The 7,787-nt window shown below is 57.3% G+C and overlaps 1 long non-coding RNA gene across 1 annotated transcript; it reads left to right on the top strand.

Annotated features, from left to right (window-relative positions):
* Window positions 1-2,242: 2,242 nt before the first annotated feature.
* On the top strand, window positions 2,243-4,943 carry LOC123359172. Its single transcript, XR_006575827.1, has 3 exons — window positions 2,243-2,335; window positions 2,968-3,064; window positions 4,889-4,943. It is a non-coding gene; the product is annotated as an uncharacterized LOC123359172 (long non-coding RNA).
* The last annotated feature ends 2,844 nt before the right edge of the window (window positions 4,944-7,787 follow it).

The raw sequence follows: 7,787 nt of genomic DNA, 5'->3' as shown, positions 1-7,787 counted from the left end.
GAGCCAGGGGAGCAGAGCAGGCTGGGGCCGGGTCACTCCACTTCCTGCAGGAAGTGACTCCGGTGCAGGCACCCACAGCACGAACTCCCCACACCGGATTCTGTCCACACGCAGAGAATTCTCTCCGCCGGGCTCCTTCGGTTCCTCTCGCTGTCTCCGTCCTGCCGCCAGACACTGCTCATCTGCATAGCCCCGCCCCTGGACACGTGACACCATCTGTCGTTTTGGTCTCTAGTGAATGAGTTGCCCGCGGGGAGTGAGCACGTCACCTCACGTCACAGCCGCTGGGCGGGGATTGTCTGTGAGCTCCGTGCTGGGGGCGGGGCTTCAGGGAGAGACCCAGCCCCATAGACAGACTGGGGCAGGGAGATATTGGGGGCAGGAGGGGAGAAGGGGGGTTGGCAGAGACCCAGCCCGGGGTGCAGGGAAATGGGCTGGTTTGGAGGGAGCTGGGGAGGAGAAGAGACACAGGGCAGGACACACGTTGGGACAGGGAAACTGACTCACTCCGAATACATGCGGAGCAGGGCAGGGCAGGGCGGAGGCAGATCATGCTGGTCCCAGGGTAATTTCGGGGGGCTCTGATTCCCCACTCAGCCGGGGGGCTCCCCTCTGGGCTGAGGAGCCCTGGGGTGGGCGGGTGCAGGGGCTGGGTGTGTGTGTCAGGCTGGGGGAGCTGCCTGGGCAGAGGGGCTGGAACCAGGGGCGGCTCCCGGCACCAGCACACCCAGCGCCTGGTTGGGGGGCAAGCTGCAGGGGGGGGCTCTGCTGGTCACCGCGAGGGCAGCAGGAACCCCAACCCCTCCCCCACTCTACTCCCCCTCACCCCCCTCCCATCCCAGAGCTGGGGGAGAACCCAGGAGTCCTGGCCCCTCATATTTCCATATGGCTCCATCCAACAGCCCCCCCCCCCCCGAGTGGGGAGAGACGAGGCCAAGGGAGAAGCAGGCGGGGGGGGGGGGAAGCGCTGGGGGCGCGGCGCTGCGGGGGGGGGCCGGGCCAAGACCCCGGGACACAAGCCTTCCTGTCAGGAGCCGGCGGGGGCGGGGGCGGGGATGAGGAGTTGCGCTGGGGGGGAGGTGTCAGGTTGACCCAGGGACCGGCCCTTACCTGGGCTGGAGAGGACGGAGGCGCCCCGGGGCAGGCTGGGAGTTGTAGTTCCTGGCTCGTCTCAGAGCGGAAGTGACGGACGGTTGCTCAGGCAACGCCCCGCCCGGTGCACACTGGGAAGTGTAGTTCTCTCTGTCTCACGCGCGGCCTCTATTGGAGGAGGGGCCGTAACTCGTCACTTCGCCGCGCCCCTCCCCGCTCCCTGATTGGCAGAGAGAGCGCGGGACAGAGACTCGGCGCGTGGGGGGAGGCACCAGTTGGGATTCGAATCCCGCTCGCGGCCAGGGGCTGCGCGGCTCAGTCCCCGCAGGCGGCACCAGTGGGACCCGCCCCGGCGCTGCTGGGGGGTCCCGGATCGGGGGACGCGGCTCGGGGGCAGCCGGCGGGTGGGGCGCGGCGCGGGGGGCGGGGCCGGTCCGAGGGGCGCTGGGGCGGGACGGCGAGTGGCGGCTGCGCACGGGGGGGGCCGGGGGCTCAGACCCCCAGTGCCAGGCCCAGCCCCTGCCGCGCCCCTGCCCCGGGAGCAGCCCCGGGCCCGTGGGATCCGGGCGGGGGGGTCACAGGGCAGAGGCAGCGCGGAGTGAAAGGGCTTCACCCCCCCCCCCCAGCTGGGCCTGGGGGGGCAGCAGCAGGGGGGCGGGGGGCTGAGCTGCCCGGGAGCAGCCCCACACGCGGCAGCCTGGGGCCGCGGGGCCGGGCGATGTCCCATCCCGGGTGCGCAGGGACCCAGGGGCGGCCCCAGCCTGTGAGTTGTCGCAGTTCAGGGGCTGCAGCCTCGTCACCCACCCGGTCACTGTCTGAACTTCAGAGCAGCCCGGGATCCACCTCCCTCCTTCCCCGCGGCCCCGCCCTGCTCACCCCATCCCCCTTCCTCCGTCGCTCCCCCCCACCCTCACTCACTTTCCCCAGGCTCTGGGCTGGATTAACATGGGGGTGAATCAAATCAGACCATGTCCCTGTGGGGAGGGGGTTTCACTTGTTGATAAAGGGCGGGGGGAGCCCTCAGTGTCTGTCTGATTGTGTCTCTCTCGAGCCTCAGGATATTGGGGTTGAGTTTCCTGGGTCAGACACTGCTGATTCAGAAAGGGATTAGACATTTATATGGATAATATCATCTTAACTTTGCTGGTATACAAAATGTAGAAGGTATATAAATCCTCGTGCTTCAGGATATAAGCCTACCACTAACTGATGGGGGTCAGGAAGAAACTTCTCCTATGGGCAGGTTAATCCATAATTGTTTTTCTATGGGGTTTCTCAGACTTTCCTCTGACACAGCTGGGCCTGTGACTTGCCCTGAAAAATAGATCATTGGTGGGCCTTTATATTAGGGGGCTGATCATTTTTTGTTTTACAGTAGTGTTTAGCTGTCCCAACCAAAATTCAGGGTCCCATTACAAAAACATAGTAAGAGATTGTCCCGTGCCTCAAATACAAGCTAAAGAAATAGACAAGATAGGTAAACAGTAGCATAAAGAAGTATTAACCTCCATTTATAGATGGGGAACTGAGACAGAGATGAAGGACCAGATTTTCAAAGATATTTAGGTGCTTAAGATGCAAACAGATGCTTAAAGGTGCTTTTGAAAATCCCACCAGCAGGTTAGGTGCATAACACCCACCGATTTCAATAGGAGTTAGGTGCCAAACCTAACTTAAGCACTACTGGTCTATTTCCTGTTCCAATTTTCACCAAAACCAATATGGTTCTGCTCACTGATGCCTAGAATATTCCTGGAATTTCAGAATTGATTGGATGTGGTGTTCACAAGTTCATGTTACAGAGAAATGCCATCAGGTAGAGTGAAGAACTCACATTACTCAGTAAACAAGTTTTCAAATGTTTTCCTCACACAGATCATTTCTTCAGATAAAGAATATTTCTTCTCCCAACCTGCCCTGCCTCACACCTACAGTACCCCGCAGCAACAAGAGAGCTCAGTGACGTGAAAAGGTAATTTTAGGACAGGATTAAGGGCATGGGTGCAAACCAAGTGGTTTAAAAGTGATGGGTGCAGTCAGTCATTACATGGTGATGTACACAGTCTGTGACATCACACTCCATTGCCAAGGACACAATTGTGACATCTTGTGCAGAGAAGTGTAAACAAGAAGTGGGCCGCATTATCTCCTGCAAATATAAACAACTTGTTTGTCTGAGTGATTGGCTGAATAAGATATTATATTATGCCCATAACATCGCAGGCCATAGATGGTCAAAACACCTGGCTTTATGGTCACCATTGTGGTGATGGCACTTTCACATCACTGGTACCTGATGGCCATAGATGGTCAAACCTTGTGGGATTTTTCCTTATATGGACACTCAGAGCCACAAGTAACAGGTGACCCATCTCAGGTGAGTAATAAAGAGATTGTGTGACACACCAGCCAGCCTCTGCCTATAAAGGCTGGAGCTGCCAGTTTGGCTCACAAGCTCCAGAAATCCCAACAAGAACAGGCTGGCTGCCTCTTGTAGGCAAGACTTGAAAGCCAGACGCCTAGCGTGATGGAAACAAATAGAAGGCGCAGAAGCTGTGACAGGTTAGATCACAGGGACCTCTGAAAGGGAGGGATGGAACTAGGGTGACCAGATAACAAGTGTGAAAAATCAGGACAGTGGTGGGGGGTAATAGGAGCCTATATAAGAAAAAGCCCCAAATATCAGGACTGTCCCTATAAAATGGGGACATCTGGTCACCCTAGATGGATCATTTTTACAGTTCTTGGCAATAACAACACAGTTACAAAAATTACCATTAGCAATAACAACAAATTCATTGCAGGTGTCCACCTACAATCATTTTTGTCGTCATGCCACACCTTTGGCTCAATACCATTGGGGTTTGGGCCTTTTAGGGTTAACCTGTGGCTTCCCTTTGCAAACTTAAGTTCTCTCTTTCCTCCTTGTTCTGAAGGATCAAACCCTGATTTTTCTTGCTTAACAGAATTCACTGGCTGATGGGGTGGGCTCTCTTTGCTAACAGCTATTAGCAAGTCTTTCCTCTCCCTGCCAGCCAAGTAATTTGCATCAACACAGAAGCACAGGCTGCTCACTTAAAGGATCAGAATGGAGACATTCCTGTTCCAACCCCATTGTCTTCCCAACCTGCTGGCCAAACACAGCCACTTGGTTATATAAGCTGAACTTTCTTATCAGCTCTTACTCCATCTGAGACCTTTTCAAAGCTACCCACACTGGAGCTTTCAAAAGGAAAGTCAGTGGATTTTTACATATCTTCCTAACCAGTCTTTAAAGGGTTAAGTCAGTCTGTGAGTTAATTAACTCTTTCTGGCCCTGTCGCCTTCCAATGAGATATTATATTACACCCAAAACGTCACAGGCCATATATGGTCAAAACAGCCGTGGCCAGGCTGGGACCAGGCTGGGCCTGGGACGCTTAGCTGGGGCCAGGCCGGGGCGGACGAAGCCAGGCCGAAGGGAGCCGCTCAGTCGGGAACGGACTGGAGGGAGCCACTCGTCTGGGCTGGGCTGGGCCTTGCCATGCCTCCCTGGAGCCCTCCTCACGCTCCTTTCCCCTGGTACAGCCTTTGTTCCAGCTCAGGTGGTAGCTAGTGGATTTCTCATGATGGCTGCCCCATTTGTTCTCTTCCACCCAGATACAGATAGAAAAGTGATACATTTATACAAATAGGATGAACACACTCAGTAGATTATAAACTTTGTAATGATACCTTACAAGAGACCTTTTGCATGAAGCAGAGTCCAGTCACTTTATATTCACACTCATTAGCATATTTTTATAAAATCATATAGAATGGAACATGACAACAGTGAAGACGACGACAGCGGAGACACCTCCAAAGAAATGCGCTAGAGCCCTTGGGCCGTCACGCTTCAGGAATGTGCGTGAGGTACTAGGAGACCTGGAGATGGGGGGTGTCCTGCTGGCCATAGGTCAGTGTTGTGAACCCCCAGTTACTAGGCTGAGTTTATCCATCCCCTGGCAATAAAACATTGTCTTGTTTTCACAGCCACTTTCGATCTCCTGGCTTCTGCCCCCTACCCAGCTGGCAGGGCATTGTGCAGCCCCTTTCCAGCCCACCTGGGTGCAGGAGATCGAGGAAGAGAGCATCTGCCATCCAGCTCCACCCCATCTAGAGCAAGTGAGTGGAGGTCTCCAGAGCCATCGCCAGTGTGGTGGGAATGGCCCAGCAATAGGGCTCCCAGCGCTTCCCTTGCAGGAGATTGTTCCCAACGTCGAGAGTCTTTGGGGAGGGCAGAACCTGCCAGGTGCTGAACACCCACAACCGCAAGCAGTGAAATCAGTGGGAACTGAGGGCGACTCCTCCCTCCTAGGACTGGCACCTTGTGAACGAACTTTCATTGAGGACTGTCCGGGTTCTGCTCTTTCTCTGGCCTGGGAGGGAGCGGGGCCTACTGGGGTGGAGGGAGCTGCTTGTCCAAACTAACGGAGAGCCCCATTGCTCTGGGAACATTGGGAGCAGCCTGTGCTGTGAGCTGCTGCCAGTGCGTGTGGACGGCAGCCCCCCTGCCCTGGGGTGGGGTGTGTGGTGAGGAGGAATTGCCTCAGCAGAGGGGACGTGGACAGGGGAGCAGGCAGGCCCGTTAATGAGAGGCTGCCTTGAGCCCAGACTCATGGCTGTTCCCCATTCAGTTCCAGGATGGAGCGGCTGAAGCGGATGCTGAGGAGGAAGCCTGGGCAGGTGGCTCTGGAGCCAGTAGGGAGCAGCGTCCGTCTTGCCCAGGAGGAGAGTGGCCCCTCTGTCCCCGCGGGCAGGGAAGAGACCAGTGGGCAGGCAAAGCGGAGGAGCTCTCTGACCTTCTGGAGGAAGAGAAAACCACCAGCTCCCTTAGCAGGCCCAGAGGCACCTTCTGGTCCCAAATGGAGGTGGCCCCGGGTGATGCTCTGTAGGAGGGACCCAGGAGAGGGCGGGAGCCAGGCAAGGTGGCTCTGCGGCTTCCTTTCCAGGAAGCAGAGGAGGCAGGAGCCCAGCCCCAGGGCCCAGCAGAAGCCATCCACCCGCCTGGCCACCGAGGAGCCTCCAGCCAGCCCAGAGCAGGAGCTGGGCGGCTCCGGCATGGGGACCAGCAGGTTCGCCTACTCCCGAGGGGCCAGCAGCTCCTCTGTGGGTTCTGACAGCCCTGAGGTTGAAGGCTCCCTCTGTGCAGGTGAGGGGAGACCCTGGGGACAGGGGGAAGGACAGGGGCAGTGGGGGACTAGGAACACCCTGTGCCCATTGGGTCACCAAGGCGCCAGGACTGAGCCATGGGAGCCCCACTAACACCTGCGGGGGTGACACTGCCACACCTTGTGGCAGGGGATGCTGGGCAGAGTCGGGGGAGCTCCAGCCTTCCCTGATGATGTTGGGGAGGGGGGCTGACGGCCGGGGGGCCCTGAGGCTGATGGCTCTGAGGGTGCCTCTGGGAGGGGCAGGGTGGGGCCCTCTATGCCATGGGGCTCCTTGTTGAGGATGGGGGACATTGAGCCATTTCTCTACACTGCATCCCCCCAGTGGCAGCAGGGATTGTCCTTTCTCCTTCTCTCCCTGATGCAGAGACCCCCAGTGCCCAGCAGCAGTGGGCTGAGGAGGAGGAAGAGGAAGAAGAGAAGGAGGAGGAGGATGTGTCCCCTGAACAGGACACCATCAGGGTCATCCAGCAGCACCTCCAGGGCAGAGCTGAGGTACAAAAATCCCCCAGCTGCGCTGCCCCTGAGTCTGTCCTGCCCCTTGTTCCATCGCCACCCACGCAGGGGGGTCTTGTCCCAGAGAATCCATCACCCCCAATGGGGGGAACTTCTCCCCTGTTACCTGGCACCCCAAAGTGGGGTCATTTGTCTCACGCAGGCCAAGGTGTCTGCTCCCCGCAGACACTGTCCCAGTTACAACCCCAGTCTGTTCAGGGCGACACTGGTTTCGGGAAGCGGGGCGGTTTTCCCTGTCCAACTCCATGGGGTTCCTGAGCCGTGGAGCTGGTGTAGGTGGGTTGGGGAGGTCCCCACCTAACCGTCTCCGTCTCTCTCTCTCTCTCCCTCTCCCCCCCCCTCCACTCCTAGTTGGTGGAGGACAGGGCCCAACAGCTCGGCTTCCTCCATGTTGTCCCACGTCTGTGCTGCTTGGCACAGCAGCAGGAGTTGGACTCTCTGGAGCCCCAGGTCTCCAAAGCAGCCCTCGTGGAGAGCATTGCGGTGAGTGGGACCCCATGTCTGGCCCCTGGGGTGAGGGACAATAACCCATTTCTCTGTGGACATTCAATGGACTTATGCTATGGACAAAAGCACGAAAACCTGCAGCGGCAGTGTATTGCAACTGCCAGCAACTGCACACGTTAAGAGCTTGACCCCGTCAAAGGAGGAGAAGAGGTGTTTCGGTGGTGGCCGGGATGTTGGACCATGCGGCAGTGCTCAGGTCTCTCGGTTTTGCTGTGGATTATTACAGCGGCTGGTGTATTGCTAAGTATACTTATGTTACGTTGCCTATGGAAATAACCGAGAAGTAATGGAGTAAGCCCCTCCCCCCTGTACTAGACAACCTGGACCCAACCTTCCCGGGCCCACTATAGTGGGAAGTCTGGAACGCTAATTGGAACAGGTGTGGCACGCCCGTACGAGAGAAGGTGCAGGGCACTGCACTACGCACAGGGACAAATGGAATATCAACACCTTCCACCTTGATGCCTGGCCCTATCAGGA

Source organism: Mauremys mutica, unplaced genomic scaffold (genome assembly GCF_020497125.1).
Source record: "Mauremys mutica isolate MM-2020 ecotype Southern unplaced genomic scaffold, ASM2049712v1 Super-Scaffold_100101, whole genome shotgun sequence".
Lineage (NCBI taxonomy): Eukaryota > Metazoa > Chordata > Testudines > Geoemydidae > Mauremys > Mauremys mutica.
This window is presented reverse-complemented; position numbering and strand designations above follow the sequence as displayed.